The sequence below is a fragment of the Podarcis tiliguerta genome (genome assembly GCF_965153285.1).
Source record: "Podarcis tiliguerta genome assembly, chromosome: 1".
NCBI classification, from domain to species: Eukaryota; Metazoa; Chordata; class Lepidosauria; order Squamata; family Lacertidae; genus Podarcis; species Podarcis tiliguerta.
In genome coordinates, this window is record NC_139534.1 from 59,550,448 (window position 1) to 59,567,948 (window position 17,501).

The window sequence follows — 17,501 nt, forward strand, 5'->3', positions numbered from 1 at the left end:
CTGTGCATCATCTGAACAATTTCAGACCTATATACTTTTCCCTGGGGACTTCTCAGAGCAATCACTTTGTAACTTACAGAGCAATTTGAATTTTCTGCTGCTTCTGAGGCTCTGCAGAGCAACGGAGCTAGTGTCCCATGCACAGCCTGGCCACACAGTGGTGAAAAGGGTGGGAGGGAAGACAGATTGGACCCAATCCCTGTGTCAGCTCCAGGCTGGGATTGGTTCCTACATTAGCCAGCACCAGCTGTGGCAGCAACTTAGTTCTAGCAGATCTCAGGGCAACCCAGGCTCACCCTTGGACCATGCTATCTTGGGGCTTCTTCTTTGCAGGAATATTGCTAGTGCAATTTCCCCCTGCTTTCCTGTTTGAAGACTGAAAGGAATGGGAGATCTGCACCAGTGGAAATGCAGCTGAGCTGGCAGAAGTGAGCGGAAGGATGCCTCTGCTCAATCCAAGCACCCCACAGTCAGTGTAAGGGAGTTTGGATTGCAGCTTTAATCTCTCATGGTACTGAAGGATCTGTACTATTGGTTTGTTTTTTCCTTGTGAGGCTTTTAAAAAGCTGTTAGTGATATTAAACAAAACTGAAAGCCAGCAATATCTGTGCCATAAATAGAACAAGCAGGGGCTCGCTCCAAAGGGGAAAAAATGATGATATTTTACTTTAAAATGCTAGCGGAGTGAAAGACCAGTGGGAACACGACATAGGGTATGAAATAAACCCAACCCAATGGTCAAAACTGTGCACTAACCCACCCGTTAAACCCTTCTCAGGCAAAAGGAGGGAATTCACTTTGAAACTTATCTACAGATAGTACCTAACACCACTGGCAGAGGAATGGGGGGCTGGGGGGAGCGCACTGCCCCCGGCACCATCAGGGAGGGGGGTATCATCACAGCTGCTCCCCGGATACGCACCGCGCACCCCCACCATGCTGGGTGCTACGCCCTCGCATGCGGCACGCCATGCCCCCAGGACGCACGCCACACCCCCATGTGCAGCATACCACGCCCCCAGGAGTGCTATGCCACGCCCTCACCTGGTCTCCGCCCCTCATGCTGTAGCATGCCACTTTGCCACTGCCTAACACCACATAAGGTGGCAGTGATGCATCCAGGAACTTCACCTAGGTTCTGAAGAGGCTGCACCACCATGAGAACACACCTCCACATGTGGTGGGAATGCCCTAAAATTCAATCCTTTTGGGTATCAGTCTTACAAAAAATCTGCAAAACAACAAAACAGGTAATAGAAGCATCTCTAGAATAGGCCATACTAAATATTTCCCAAGGCAATAATGCACACTTACATGACAGAGAACTCATAAGTCACATGCTCTCAGCAGCTAGGAGTGTCATAACCAGACACTGGGGGGAACTATCAGGAGTGTCCATGGACCACTGGTACCAAACTGTATGGAAAACCACCTACTAGAAAAGCTAACAAACTGAAACTATCACAAAGACAAATAAAGGAAGGTGCCTTCACCCCAGCGTGGCTCCCTTTTATTACATACACAGGCCAACAAGACAGTGACTGATCCTCCCCGACATCATATGAATCAATATGGCTAAATTAACCCAGCAACGCCTCCATGTCACACACATCAACAAAACACACTGCAACCAATCAACTGCAACCAACCACACCCTGGCTCCTGTGGTCTCTTACTCTGCCAGCAAAAATAAGACACCTATCCACGTGATGCTGACAAAAAAATGTGCCACTCATATACTATGTAAAGAATGAAAGCTTAATGTCTCCCTCACCTACCTTGCTCTTTCCCCTTCCCCCCTCCCCCCTCCACCTCTCTTTGCCCTTTCACAAAAAGTGTTTCAAATTGACTGTAATTTACTTGTATGAAGGATTCTTCAATTTGAAAACAGGCACTGAATGTACTTTTATTACTTTAGAAAATATAATAATAATAATCTAGTGGAGTGGATCTATATTCACTGTCCAGTGCTTGGGGCTGCTAATGTGAAGATGGCACTTGTTTAACATAATGGGAAGAAAACTAAGGCTACAGTACTATGCTCAACTTGTGCATATCTTTCAATAAATATTTTCATGGATGAATTTTTAATTGTATTTTAACTGCAATTTGTCACATGTGTATAAAAAATCCTGTACTGTGAGACTGCACACCTAAGTACACTTAGTATGCAAAATATCATATTGACCTCAGATTTACTTCCAAGTAAGCAAGTACTAGATTGGATTACACTAGATTTCACAATCTGGTGCTCTACAGATGTTTTGGTAACAATTTACAGAAGCCTCCGTAGTGATTTGGGGTGGAAATTTTTAGAGTGCTGAATTTTCCTGTGGAATTTTTCCCATTTCATACATTCATTAGTAACAATGGACAGATACAAACTGCAAATACATTAGGCAAGTTTGGCAGTTTCCACGTTTTTAACCTTGTCTGCTAAATACAAGTAACTTAAACATGCTAGATTAGATCACTTCCTGTGGTTTCTGATACCAGATTTTTTCTGATGCAAACTGAGAATTTTTCAGTGCAAAAGTTCCCTTTACATAATAGCCTAATTTGCAGCAATTTTTTCTTCTTCTGGAAAGCCCACATAACTGGGCCCCAGCTGAAGGTGCCAATAGTCAGGGTGAAGAGAGTTGGGAGTCCAAAAACATCTGAAGGGAAGGCTGCATTAAACAACTGCAACATACAGTATATGCAACTCAGCTTCCAGCCCTGCCTCTTGTTATTATCATCACATAAGATGGTGACTTCATACGGAAGTGTTAGCAGCTAATTATGTAGCTAGTAATATAGAGTACTATGCCTATGCAGACCTATGCCATTCAACAAGTCATTGTCTCTTTTTACTAAACAAATGCAAATTTGCCCTTGTTTTGTTAAACTAGGTTAAATGTACTACTCTAGAGTTCCTGGAATGCATTGCAGTTTCTAGCAATAAGAGGAGGAAGAATGAGAAATGGATTTGATCCAGCTCTGATTAATGCAAGGGCAAATATTTGCCATGACTTATTGCAGGAGTATGGGGTGGAACTGGATTAGGTAATTCAGTTTGAGATAGAGACAAAGCTAAGACTATAACATTAATATCCCAACTGTAAACTTACATAGTGGGAAGTATAAAGTCCCACTAATTTCAGTGGAACATCCAACCAAGATTTTTTGGAATGAATCTCAGTGGGGCTTGCACATGCAAAGTTTACATGTCACCGAATAACAACATTTTTGCGGCGGTGTCTTTATCTGCCCCATGCCTGACCATGTATGACACCAGGCATGGGATGGGTGGTTGTGGCTTGGGGAACACAGCCCCTCCGGACCAAAATAGGACTCCTGCCAATTAGGCCCATGGAAAGCTCCCTACTTCTGTTATATTCTTTCTGCTGAGTCACTTATGAAAATAACTTCAAAACCTTCGAACAAGGAAGTGCAGATTCCTGATTCAACCTACCAAGTGGATCTGCCGGTGCTGTAGAGCCAGGATTCCTGGTGCGAGAGGTAGCCTCATTTGTCACCAGGTAATTAAGACTCCCCAAACTCCCAACGAAGTGGCCTTGGAAGAGGTAAGCGCTGGCTTTGATCAGGTGTTTGTTTACCTAAAAGCTATGGGGAAAGACCCAGGAAAACTTGGCAATGCTCTGGATGCAGCGTGATTGGCCTCAGGGGAAAGCTCTCCTAGAGCTAGGGAACGATTCCAAAACCCGCCTTCTGCCACGGATATCGATTTCAAAAAGAAACGCAAGCTCGTCTTCCTCCAAACTTTGGGAATCTGCTGGTTGGCAGCGGAAGGGGAGCAAACGGCGCTTCCTGCTCTCCCCCGCTGCTCTGTTGTACTTCTGCCCATACCTGGCATAGCGGGGGGCGGGGCGGAGCCCGTGGCTCGGGAGGCGGGGCTGGCCAATGGGAGGAGCGCGAGCCGGGCGCTCCGGGCCGGTGCGCTGAGGCGAGGCTGCAGGTTGCGGAGACCAAGCGAAGCGTCGCATTTCTTCTGCCAGGAGCTCAGCTGGGAGAGGTATGTGCGCGCGCGCGCGCCGTGCCAGCCGAGGCTCCTAGTGCGTCCGCCGTGAGGGAAGGCAGGCGCGAGCGAGCGAGCCAGCAACTTGCTGCAACCCTCGCGGGGGGCCGCGGCCGTGAGGGGCGCTTTACGAAACCCGGAGCCAGAAGAGGGAAGCGGAATGCTGCACGACGACACCGAGGGGCCAGCTCGCCCACTGGAGGGGAGCGGGTGACCTTGCGCCGCGGGAGGCAGCAGTAGTTCTGCCAGCGCCGAGAGAAGGCGGAAAGAAGCCGCACAGCCGCCGCCGCCGCCGGAGGGGCTGGACTCGGGAAAGAGGATTTGCTGGGCTGTTTCTGTCCCGGCTTAAGCGAGCGGAGACTCGGCCAGGTAAGGGAGTGTGCGCGCCATGGACTCTCGGGTCGCTCTTTCTCCCTGCCTCCCACACGGGCACCGTTTCCGTGTTGTCCCGTGCCTTTACTTTTGGAGCCCCAGAACCCCGCTTCTCTCCAGTCCCGCCGCCGCTTCACACAATTATGCCCCGCTCCGCCCGCTTCCCTCGCGGGAGCCGCAACAGATGCCTCTTTTCTCCCGCTGGGTCGCTGGGAACGTCTCAAGCTCTCCCTTGGTTTCCTCGGACCTCTGTATTGTGGGCCCCCTCCTGCCATGGGCAGCGCCTTCCACAAGTTGGGAATCACCCGCTGGGCGAATCACCCGGCACTTTTATTTCCCCCTGCTGGTCCCCTCCTGGGGGAGGGTGGGGCCACCTCGCGATCTGTCTCCCGTTTCCATTCCTTGGGGAAAATCCACTCGCTCGCAGCCTTCGGCGGAGCGGCTTAGCCTGTTCAACCTGCTCGCGTCTCTTTGCTTCGGCCCCCGAGAGTCGCACATATTTGAGGACCGAGTCTCTGGCTCCGCCGTTTGCCTATTGGCTCCTGGGCTTTTCAGAAGATGCTCAGCCTGCCGTAAAATCAGATTATATGGCCTTGCGGGCTTAATTCTTCTGGCGGCGCGGCGGGATGGGCTTCCCTCTCCCTATGTAAAGTTAGTTGATTTTTTTTCTACCCTCCAAACCGTGAGAAGATCTCATTGCGATGTTGAAATTGAAGCACGCATTGGCCATTGAAGCTTGAACCGCAAGCACCCACCAAATGCGCCGCAATGTATTGTGATTTACAGTCAGCTGAGGCTCAGCTATGCATACGTGTTCCTTGTTGCGCTTGATTTATAAGCATGTGGCCTCTTCCTTGAACTCTGCTATTTGACCCACCCTACCCCTAAGGCTCAGAGCATGTATCAACAGCTATAAAAAAAGAAACCAGTCTGTGAATGCATGTGAGCTGTACCAGAAACCTCTTATCAGTAAACGTGCATAACAGTAGGCTAGAAGACTGCAATCCTCTGTACTTATTTGGAAGTACAGTGTTTAAGACTTTGGTGCAATATTTTCTCCTCCTCCTTTCTTCTGAAAATGTAATTGTTTCCCCCCCAATACAGTTCTCTATCTGCTCAAGAACATCTTGTATTAGAAACATTTTACTGTACCAAGCAACTATCAAAGTGGTAGGAGGCGAGGATGAGTAGGCACAGGTGGCACCAACAGTGCAGCAGACTTCGTTTTAATTGCACTTGTTGTGTTTACACTCAGCCTGGCAACAGGTTTTCTGCTTTTCCGCTCGTCTCCATCTAAAGTTAAGGAGATGAAACAAACAGCCTTTTCATTATGTAACTTTATACACTTCCCTGCATTAATAAATCCCTTTGCAACCAATGCTGAACTGCCAGTTGCTTTGCATTTGCTTTGACTTTCAGACATAATAAACTGAGAGTAGAAGGAATGCATCTTGTAGAGCTTGGCTAATGATGTAATATTTGCGACTTTTCAACAGAGACCAGATGCAGACATGCAGCAGCTTCACTAGTCAGTCCAAAGAGTAGAATAAGCACCTTTAGAAGTGATACTTATAAGCAGATTCTCTGGATAAGGTAAAAACATGTGTGAATCAGCCATAAACTGCTATGCCTGTTATGTAAATCTGGCTGCTCCCCTTGGGCTTGTCCTGTGATCAACCCCTTTCCCCAAGTGACTTCCTGTATTAGGTGGCATTGTTAGATCATGGGACTCTGGGTTGGAACCCTCTGGGGGTTTGTGCGGAGTTTTGTTACTGACTTGGGTTGTGACCTTAGATTACTCTTCCGTTGACAAAAGCAAGGTAGTGTACATCAAAAGGATTCATTTGATTTACTCATGTACCTTATTGGGTTCTAATTATAATCACCCAGAAGAAAGAGGCTTGGCTGTTGCTACGAAAGGTTTGGTCAGTGAAAGCCTCAGTGCAACATGCAGTAGACATTTTAATTAAAAAAAAAGCATGAAGGAAAGAATTAAAATGATGCAGATACTATCTTGACCTTATGGAGATGAGAGATGAGTGAGTTCCAGGTGGGTAATGCACTGGAATGTATTCCAGAGCTCACCATATGTTGAGTTCTATGTGCACTGTTCAAACTCAAAAGACTACAGGATTCCTTGAGATATGGAAATCATAGGTATAGAGTTGTGGCGCTGGCTGCATCAGGGGAAAACTAGGGTTTATTTCACCCAGGTCAAAGACCCAGTTTGGCACCCCCATGCACACACAGGTTAGAAGCCTGAACGGTGCCTCCCTGGAGGCTTCACCTGGGGCAAAAAAAACCAGCTACCCCTCCCAGCTATGGCTCTGGGCTGCATCACTGTCTAATGTACTACAAAGGCTATAGCAAAACTTCTCTCCAACTCCAGCTATCCAACAACACTGTTCAAGGATAGACAGTTGAAGTAAAAAGCCTAGAAGGCAATATGAGGCATATGCAGTATGAAAGGATAAACCATGGCTACGACTTTCATATTTTCTAATGTATAAGCGGAATCTAATGAAAAGGAATACTATCTTTAAATAATTTGTTGTATACATTGTATGTAGATTACTCAAAGCTGTAAGAAATTGCTGAATGAAAAGGCATTAAAATATATTCTGATTTGATAGTACAAACACTCAAACAGGGAATACCTTACATTGTTAGTCCTCCTTGTTTAAAGGAATTGTACAGTGGTACCTTGGTTTGCAACCGTTTTGGATTACGGATTACAACCATGTCAAACCCAGAAGTGTGTGTCCTTTTTTTGGATTACAATCTTTTTTCTTTCTTTTGGATTACAATCCAATTTTTTGGAGGCCCCATTGGCAAAAGCATGCCTTGGGTTACAGCCTGTTTTGGTCTACAACCAGACCTCTGGAATGGATTATGGTTGTAAACCAAGGTACCACTGTAATTCTATTTTTTATTACAACAGTTTGATACCTATAATAGATACACTGTAACTATGTGGCCTTTTTCATATGCTTTAGTCATGCTCAAGGAACAGGAAATTTTATGTCTAGACCAAGCCACAGCATGTATCAAAATGCTTTTATAAAATGTTTTGAAAAATACATTGAATTTTGCATAACTCACTGTCACCATCTAGAGTCACATTTGTATATTGCACTTTACAACAGATTTAAAATGTTTTATTTGCAGCTGTGTAGCTGAGTCCTTAGTGTTACTACCCCTCTACATGAGATTGGATTAGTGCGTGAGAAGAATTCTGATGGGGATTCACAAAAGCGAGCAACATGCGTTGGTGAATCCTTTTCAGTGACCACTGTGGGATGGATGTATTTACCTTGGCATGTTTAATGGAAGTCCTTATGGAATAAGACAGTAGTATCTGATAGACTGCCAGTATGGTCCAAGTCTATTTACTAATGGCAAAAAGCTACTCCAAGTTCACATAGATTTGCTTAATGCTGATGATATGTATCTCTGAAGTGGTGTGGGATTTAAGTGCCACCACAGCACATTCCTAACCATGTCTACTCAGAAGCAAGCCCTATTGAATGCAGGGGATTTAATCTCTGGTAAATAGGGTTAAGATTACTGAGCCTTTACTCAGAAGTAACTGAGGAAAGTAATGGTAGGATTCAGTCTTAATTACCGTTGAAACTACCACTTGACATGTGTCGCTAGAAAAATTAAGTTCCTTTAGAATGCTGTTAAAACTATTTGGCAATGTTACATAGGTTTCATATGTGCCTTCTTGACATTTGTAGGGTTTAAGTGCAGTTGAGCATTTAAGATGAGTGGTGCTCTGTGGGACTAGGCATGCTTAACATGCAAAGTATGTCTCATAATGGAAGTCCATAACAAAGCTATTACAGAACAGAGGTGAGAAAGCTTCTTTATTTCCCATCTGCACATGCACATACTGTTCATATTGAGCCATTTGCTCAGAATTGTATTGACTTAACAATACCATTTTAAATTGGCTACTGTCTGATTGTAGAATATAGCAAAGTAAAAGATGAAGCTCCAGGATGTTGCCCTAGAATCTGTAACTGTTAGAATTCTCATTTATTTTGCTTAAAATATGAAGCTATCCTTTGATGATTAATGAATATGGTGTAAATAGGCAAGCTCTCTTTGATTGCATACACTTTGAGTACACTTTGTCATCATCAAGATTTGTGTGCCCACTACATCTGTAGTCCAAAAACTGTAGTTCTGACTAGCAGTTACTATTTACAATGTTTGGGATATGTAGAGGTGTGGTAGAGAAGCATGTGTGTGCACTTGGTTTGTGCACTGAGGAATATAAGTTATGTAAAAGCTTGTGTGTGAAAAGATTAAAGATACTTGAACTAACTAGCAAGTTGTAGGTGGAGTCTTGGGTGGGAAACATAGCTGTCAATGTTTTGCTGCAGAATGTACATGCTAAGGTCATCATTTGACAGACAGTGTTGTTCATTTCATTCCATGAATGCAGTTTACAATTGGGCTAAATCATTAAAAAGAAGCACTAACCTCTATTACACTAAATTTTAAATTGAGTAGGATGCTATTAAAATATGTCAACTGGTGGGTTGTGATCTGTCACTGAGTCACTCATGAGTGGCCCTGTGTGGTCTGCATGTGGTTCTCACAAAAACAGGAGAAAAAAACCTGACTCTTTATAGAACAGTGAAAGAGGGAATCCTTTCCAAAACACGTTAGACACCATTAAAGTTGCTTTTCTCAGGAAGTGTCAATCTGCCACCACTTTTGTTAGCTGCTGATTTGTTATGAATGACACACGGGCCCAAAGGAAAAGGAGCTTATACATGCTAGGGGAAGAGTAAAAAAAGAAAATAAAATAAAAGCTAAAGTGAGTATTGATGCAGAAGTCATTGACTAGGCTGCTTCAAATGAAAGTCAAAATGGGAGACAGAAACTTAAAAAAAAATGAAATAAATGTGGGTGTCATGTTGAAGGTAGTCCTTGCATCTCAAAAGATTGCTGTTAAATATATCGGATTAGAACAATTGATTTCTTTGCTTATCTGGATGTTATACGTGTTTGGCTCTTGTGAGTTTTCTCTTATGCTTCAGTGAGAAATAGGAGAAGGGAGATAAGGATTTCACTTCAATGAAATATGTGGGAGTAGCTTGGATATGCTGCCAAGTCACAATACATTAATTATGATCTTCAGGTTGTAGCTGACTGTTTAATTCCTGAAATACCAAAAAGTAGAGGTTTGTTTCCTTTTCCCATGGAACAAAACCAGCATGCCTCGCTCCTGATATGGAAGTGATCTAATTGAGCACAAATTGCCACTAGTGATTAAGGGTGGTAATTCAACTCCGTTTTACTCAGAGTGGACCCATTGAAATTAATAAACATGACAGAGCTAACTATCATAATTTCAGTGGGTCTGCTCTGAGTAAGATTTAGTTGACTACCACCCTGAAAATATTGGGTCTGGAGCCTATGTTGCTAGAGAGCAATGGACCTCTTTCATTGCTAGTGTTCAGTCCTCAACATTATGAAGTACTAGAAAATAAGAATGGTTGTGGATTTATGCAGAAGAGCTTTTCTTTCAGTATGAAGCAATGGCAACCAGGTGACACTCTGTACAGCAGGGATGGGGACCAAGTGGCCCCCTACATGCTGTTGGACTCTGGCTGTTGACTATGCTAGCCAGCACTGTGATGGCTGGAGCTGATGGAACTCGTAGTCCAAAATGCCTGAAGGGAACCTGGTGTGCGAAGTAGTACCTTCGTCTCCCTGTGAATAGTTTGTTGCAGTGTTGTGGTTTGGATAAAATATCAGTACTGGAGAGCCGTTAATGTGAGAGGGTATATCTATGCTAAACGACTGTCTGAGTAATATATTTTCGTTTCAAGAGGCTATTGAGAACCGAAATCCCTGGCTTCCCACCCTTCCCCTATAATGGATAAATATTTCTGCACTCTAAGGGAAAAGAAATTGCTTCCTTCAGTTCCGTGTTGCCATTTTCTCTGAGCTTATAAGATAATGTTTGAAAATATCAAGGTAGCACTGTCCACCATCTGGATATAATACTGACAGCAGCTGTGTTTGTAGCTAGATGAGGCAGATGTGCAAAGTGTAGAAGGGGAAGCTGAGGCAGAGAGAGGAGCATTGTCTTAATTGAGGATACTTGTAAATGATTGCATTCCACTATGATTATGACCCTTTTCTGGGACTTTTCTTGTCTGTTTGACTCTTGGACCTGGGTTGTCAGTTTGTCAATTAATATTAAGTCGCAGAGTTGTGTGATTCATATCTCAAACAAGTATGTATTTAGAGTCTTCCAATACCTTGCAATAATAAGCCATGTAGCAGTCATCAGGTGAGTAATGAGATTGAGAGCTTAGTGGGAAAGTTGTTGAACACTTTCTGAATAATATGATAAAGTGCTATTTTAGGATCCAAAGTGGTTTTGCTGCACTATCAGGTATTTGGGATGCTGTGAATCAATGCAGTGACTTTTTAATGTAAAGATAGTTGTTGTAGGTTTGTGCATAGATGATGTTATGTAGGTATCTTAGAATTAGGAATGCTAGGAATTGGTTCATTGTCTGATTACTAGACTGCTGAAGTGGTCACTAAATCTCTTTAGGATTTTAGTATTTGTGAAGATGGGCACTACCATGTCAGTTTTATCTGCACAGTCCTTGAGTCTCTGGCCATCATATGATTCTTTTTTTCTCACCATGTTGTATTGCAAGCTGAGCTGATATTTGTATGCTGATGAAGTCCAGATTGGTTTTTGACACCTGGTGTCAGTTGCTGACCCCCTACTCCAACAGATTGTGATTGGGTGTTAAAAGCCAATTCAACACATCAGTCAATATAGATAGAACTATGCTTATGGCTGTATAGCTGGACACCATTAAAACAAGATGTGTAGCATTTGATCTGCACATAGGCTTCTACCTCCACTCAGCTGAATTGTAACATAATGTCAGTTGAGCATTAAGCCCTAATGTGACAGGTAGACACTGACCAGAACCAGTTTGTTTATTTCTGGGGGAAATGCAAGCCAAGTCCTAGGAGATGGGAGACATGCTATGCATTATGCTTGAAACATCTTTCCCTGTTGCTGTTGCATAAGTATGAAGAGCACAGGTAAAAAAAAAAAAGTATCTGATAACGGCAGCATTGACATGATTACTCGGAGCTATTCTGTGATACCTTTCCTCTCTGTTCAATTTAAAAAGACCACCTGCTGAGAAGCAATGATTTGTACTTTGGCAGCTGAACACAAGCTGCTTAGCTTGTGAAGGGTGAGATAACGCTGTGAGTTTTTCTGAAAGATAGCAGACCGAATTGCTTAACTGCAGGCATGGCTCAGTTTGAGTGTGTGTGGGGGGGGAAGACCCATTATGAATGTTTTCTGCTTAGGATTTATGACCCCCCCCCACTAATTAATAACATACACTGCTCCCAAAAGTGGGCACTTGCAAAACACACCAGTATCCTTACCAAATATTTCAGCCTTGAATGAATGATTGGCTACTTGTTCAGTCCTCTGAAAAGGTTGGTTTTACTTATTTTAAAACTTCTTGTTGTAAATGAATATTAGTGAAAGTGTTTGCAAATCATTACTGGGGAAAACGTAGCAAAAACCTTCAAGCATACATGAAACTTGGATTTGTTAAGAAACATTCTCTCTCTATGATTCTTAAAGAGTTCCTGAAGGCTTGTTGAATACACATATGTGAAATTTGTGTTCCTACAAAACCAAACCCTACATTTATTTTCTCATGTGGGAATATGGTAACTATTAAAAGTGATAGATTAAAAAAAAAACAACCCACACCCCAAAACTAATGTCTAACTACTCAGCTTGGAAGCTTGACTCTGTGCACATTTACCTCAGAGGTACCACAGAGCTTAGTGACACATGCTTTTAAGCAGGGGTGCGCAAGAGCTACAACCACTGCGGGAGGCAGATGCATAAGAGGAGGTTGAAAGACATACTGTCATCTGCTTCCCACACTTTTGCCCTGGATTCTTACTACATCTCAAGTAGTCTTGCATAAACATCAAGCCTTAGTGAGTGGCTGAAGCTGTTATGCTTATCCTTTTAACATGGAGAAGGTGCCTTCTTGGTACCTTGTAGGGATGCCAAGGGATGCGGGTGGCGCTGTGGTCTAAACCACTGAGCCTAGGGCTTGCCGATCAGAAGGTCGGCGGTTCGAAACCCCGCGACAGGGTGAGCTCCCATTGCTCTGTCCCAGCTCCTGCCAACCTAGCAGTTTGAAAGCACATCAAAGTGCAAGTAGATAAATAGGTACTGCTCTGGCAGGAAGGTAAACTGCATTCACCAGAAGTGGCTTAGTCATACTGGCCACATGACCCGGAAGCTGTATGCCGGCTCCCTCGGCCAATAAAGCGAGATGAGCCCTGCAACCCCAGAGTCGGTCATGACTGGACCTAATGGTCAGGGGTCCCTTTACCTAGCCATACCATCACCCTGCTGGTCTGGCATAAAAAATCTGGGTCTCTCCCTCGTCCTATTTCTTTATTGACCTGTGTGAGAAGTCTAATTTGACATGTGGCCTTTTCATCCTTTGCTATTAATTACTAATTATAGCTACTTCTTCCTTAGGGTGGAATTATCATTTTTATGTCCAAGTGGTTTTGTATCTTGTTTGCTGCAGCAGGGGCGCATGTGTGCATTGCTGGCTAAAATGTGGGTTGTTAGAACAAAGTTTCTTTGTTGTCCTGGGGAGCGCAAAACAGCGTGTGGGTCACAGCATTGTTAGAGGTCAATTCAGACAATATTATATATATTGGCAGTGTTTTAAAATTCTGTTTGATAATGTTTAAATTTCCCTCTAATAAGTTACCCAATTTCACTTTTGAAAACAATATCTGTATGTACACCTTTTTCCAGCGAGGAACTCTGTAGTGCAGTCAATCCCTCCAGGGCCTTCAAATCTGGTTTAATAGTAATAATGAGTCAAATATTCAGAACCGTTTTTTTTGGCAAATGGTGGGGAGAATGCTGAATGGGGTATTTTATTTTCCTATCTTGCTTTTTGTCTGGTTGTAAATTACTATTTAACAACTTGAGTACCTGTTAGATTTCAGAAGCAATTTATTGTAGTTACAGCATTATTCCCTGGTCAGCTGTGGCTTTCAGGGTCCCCAAACAGCTGTTATCTTTAACCTGGCAGGAAATAGCCAGTCATTTATTTGCCTGATTCTTAAATGGCAAGAACATTGTGATTCCTAGAATTGCTGCAAAGATTAGTTATATGGAGCAACACAAAACTACTTTCTTGACTCATTACTTTATCAGAATGATTCACGATATGGACGTGCCATTTCCACTAAATTACATTATTTTCCCTCCCCTGTCCTTATGCTTGTTTGTTGAAAGTGGAAAAAGTAAATAAATAAAAAGATACATGGCTAGTACTGCTCACTGTTCAAATGCTTGCCAAATTTTTACATGTTTGGGAATCAGAACTATGCCTGTGCTTTTGATCAGTTCCAAAAAAAGACAGAAGAAGTCTATAGCAGCTTCTGTTTTTGGCTTGAATTCAGTAAAGATAAAATTTGAAGTCTGCACCATGTTTAGAGTAGAGCACAACATAGTTTGAGAGATGAGTTTCTACAGCTTGTAAGCTTCCAGTATAGTATTTTTATTTTATGGGGTGCAGTGGGGAGAGAACAAAGTGCAGATTCAAACCCAAAATGGGTTTGCTTGTGTGCCTGTAATTGTATTCACTGGTTTGCCATGTAGGGTCTGTTTCAACTGGAGGAAATTTCTAACCTGTGCTTCCTTTTTCTCATCTTGGAATTGATGGGTACCTCCTTATTTTAAAGGATTTGTCTTGTTTATAGAGTTTCGGTTTCCCTTATTCCAGAGTGCTGTCACCTATTTAACTAACTTTACACAATTGCAGAACAATGAAAGTGGAGGCAAAGAGTGTCTGCTTATGGCCTTCTTTGCACAACTGTCTCTTAAGCTATCTGGTTTGCTGCCACCACACTCCCCTTTAGTACCCTCTGCACCCAGATGGAAGTGATTTCTTGCAGTCCAAAGCAAGTATGTTTAAAATGACAGCTGTGCTTCCTGGGCAAATTCTTCTCAACTTATTGGGAAAACAGGGCTAGCCTCCAGCTGCCTTATCCCATCCCAGAGATCAGAGCAGCCTGCTCTCCACAACCCCTGGCCAGACCACACTCATTCACACCACTTGTATGCGTCCAGTGTGTAGGCATGTGGGAGATTGCCAGTTCTATGGATTATTGCATTAACACAGCCAAGAACCCCACAGCCAATTTATATGAAATTTATTAAAAAATAAACAAGGAAGATGCGGGTGGCGCTGTGGGTTAAAGCCTCAGTGCCTAGGGCTTGCCGATCAAAAGGTCGGCGGTTCGAATCCCCGCGGCAGGGTGCGCTCCCGTTGTTCGGTCCCAGCGCCTGCCAACCTAGCAGTTCGAAAGCACTCCTGGGTGCAAGTAGATAAATAGGGACCGCTTACTAGCGGGAAGGTAAACAGCGTTTCCGTGTGCGGCTCTGGCTCACCAGAGCAGCGATGTCATGCTGGCCACGTGACCCGGAAGTGTCTTCAGACAGCGCTGGCCCCCGGCCTCTTTGAGTGAGATGGGCGCACAACCCTAGAGTCTGTCAAGACTGGCCCGTACGGGCAGGGGTACCTTTACCTTTACCTTTAAACAAGGAAGATGACAATAGGCACAAAGCAGATTATTGTTTCAAGGTGAAAAACCCCCCAAAGAACCATATACCATAGTTAGAGTCTAGCTATTCTTTCCTTCTCTAATTAAAACAGACTTCTGGTCTCCTCATAAGTAAAACAGCACAGATGGTTAGTTGCAGGTTTTCTGATGGTGAGGGACAAAGACTGTATGGGCACAGTACATTTTAAAATGTTCTGTATCGCAGTTAGTCTCGAGTGACCACTGGTGGTTTCCAGCTAATTACCACCAGGTTTTTTTCTGCTAGGCAGTCTAATCTGTAACCCATGGATTTGGAAAAAGACAAGCCTTTCTTGCTAAGACATGGACAGAGATCAGGACCTTTTTGTCACAGCCATTCCTCTGTACACCATAGCAATAAGTCAAGGATAACCTCTGGACTCGAGGGGTAGTCACCTGAGAGGAAGAAAACAACTGGTCACCGCAAATCGGCACAATCCTGTTCCTCCCATTTACCTGTCCTTTTAAGCCTTGCATGTGATCCCAAGACTGCTCCACCTGCTTGCCTAGCCAATCTGGTGAGTAAGCAAATCCACCCAACCCCAGAGTTTAAATTAACAAAGTTTATTTAAAAGCAATAAAAGAGAGCAATAAAAGAGGCTAACGAAAGAACATACAGAATTCTAAATTGTATACTTAAATTGACTTACATAAGATCAGCATCAGGCTTGCCAGATGCAAGGGCCTCTCCCTAGTGATCCATGAGAGATGACATAACACAGTAAATAGCCCTCCCCATCAGGGTGACTAGATAGGGGAATGATTGGCAGATCAACGGAATTCTACCAGTCAGGAGCCATCCAGGCTGGGCAGGGTCTGCTTCTGGTTCACTGAGTGTCTTGGGGTGATTCAGAATGTTTATTACAGTCTAGGAAAAGGAGATGAAAGAAGAACTGGGATGTCAGTTCCCATCTACTATACCTGAGATCTTGTAGTCCCTGGATATTTGTTATCTATTGCTAGCATCCCTCTGTCTTAGTCAGACAACTTTCTCCAAGGTTTCGGAAATAAAAGAGGGGTGATGATGTGCAAGATATTGTGGAACCGCTTCCCCAAGTGGAGGAGCTATGACACCGATTGAGTGGTTGTGATTGTTTGTCATCTTTATCTATTGAGAGGGGAGTGATTCTCAAACTGAAAGCATTTGTCCTCATACAGTTAACTGTGATCTGGCTTCAAACACACTTGCACCATGGCGGGATTGCTAAAATAGCTATGGAGAACTCCAGCTAAGACAGTTTCCTACCACCAAGTGTAAAATGGTGCTCTCCCATTGTTGCAAGGTCACACAATGTTGCAGTGTCAAACCCCAGGAAGAGGATGGCATGAAAACTGAGAGCTGCTCCTTCTCTTAACCCTTTCTGAAGATAATTTCTGATCGGAATCAGAGGTAGACCTCTCTTATGGGTGAGCACTAGTCATGAGCTTTCTTTATACCATCTATGGTTTCTGGCCATTAAGTATGTGTGGTCAAGTCAAATGTAGAGTTGCTGCTTCTCTATCTTTCCTTCTCTGCAGGCAGGATACTCTGATCTAACCTGTGACTTGCAGATTTAGTACATTTAGAAATACAGATGTTTAGTCAGACACAGCTCAGGGGCATTTTTCTTTGTCCATAGGATTTGTTGTAGTAAATGGCTGGGCCATAGAATGCATTCTTGAAAGGCTCAAAAAGCAGAAGGTAATTGAAACTGGACTGCAACTCCCATCATTCCTGGGGTTTGGCCATTCTGGCTTGGGCTGAAGAAGTTGGGAGTCCCAACAACATTTGGAAGCCTCCATGTTTGCAGGGTGATCCTAACTATGAATTTTTTGAAACAGAAAAAAATGCAAAGAAAGGAGGGGAGGTTTGAAGTCACAGGCACTAACTAGCTCATCCTCATTTTGCAATTGGCTTCTGCTACAAATTGGTCTCCTGAGCTTGATCCTGGAGAGAACATTGTACACATGAACCAAATGTGGTCCATAGCAGCCACTGCTTAGTAGCTTCTATATAAAGGTTTGTGAAAGTCTTTAAATAGTTTCTAGCATGTCACTGATCACAGAAGAGAACAGACCCGTGAGTCACTATTCCTGGTAGTGCACATTCAGGATTTTGGCATACAGCCCTTCATTACCAACTCTGTGTTCTCATTCTGGTAGTTGTTTATCCTATCAATATCACCTGGAATAGCCGAAATGCATTTTATCACTGGATCATACTTTTACCTTTGAATCCTTGTTTTCTCATTGTCTCTGCTGATTTATTTTACCAAAACAATAAGAAAGTTGCCTGCTGCTACTACTCTGTCTCAGTATGATTCTTCCAAATACATTTATCATAAGATCCCCAGGAGTAATAAATACGGCACAAGTATTAGCCATGTTTTCATAAATGCCCTTTCTCTTCCTCCTGCCATCATTT

At 43.5% G+C, this 17,501-nt stretch overlaps 1 protein-coding gene across 29 annotated transcripts in view; it reads left to right on the forward strand.

Moving 5' to 3' along the window:
* RASSF7 (Ras association domain family member 7) overlaps positions 1-17,501 on the forward strand; it is a 111,033-nt gene that overhangs the window by 58,279 nt on the left and 35,253 nt on the right. For 3 of the 29 annotated variants that reach the window (XR_014508089.1, XR_014508090.1, XM_083428158.1), the window contains exon 1: positions 3,772-4,387. The exons of 16 other annotated variants lie outside the window; for them this stretch is intronic. The gene's annotated coding sequence lies outside the window, so the exon portion shown is untranslated. Of the gene's footprint in view, positions 1-3,764; positions 4,388-17,501 lie in introns of those variants that run through there. 10 more of the 29 variants (XR_014508093.1, XR_014508094.1, XM_083428163.1 and 7 more) reach the window with 7 other exon arrangements.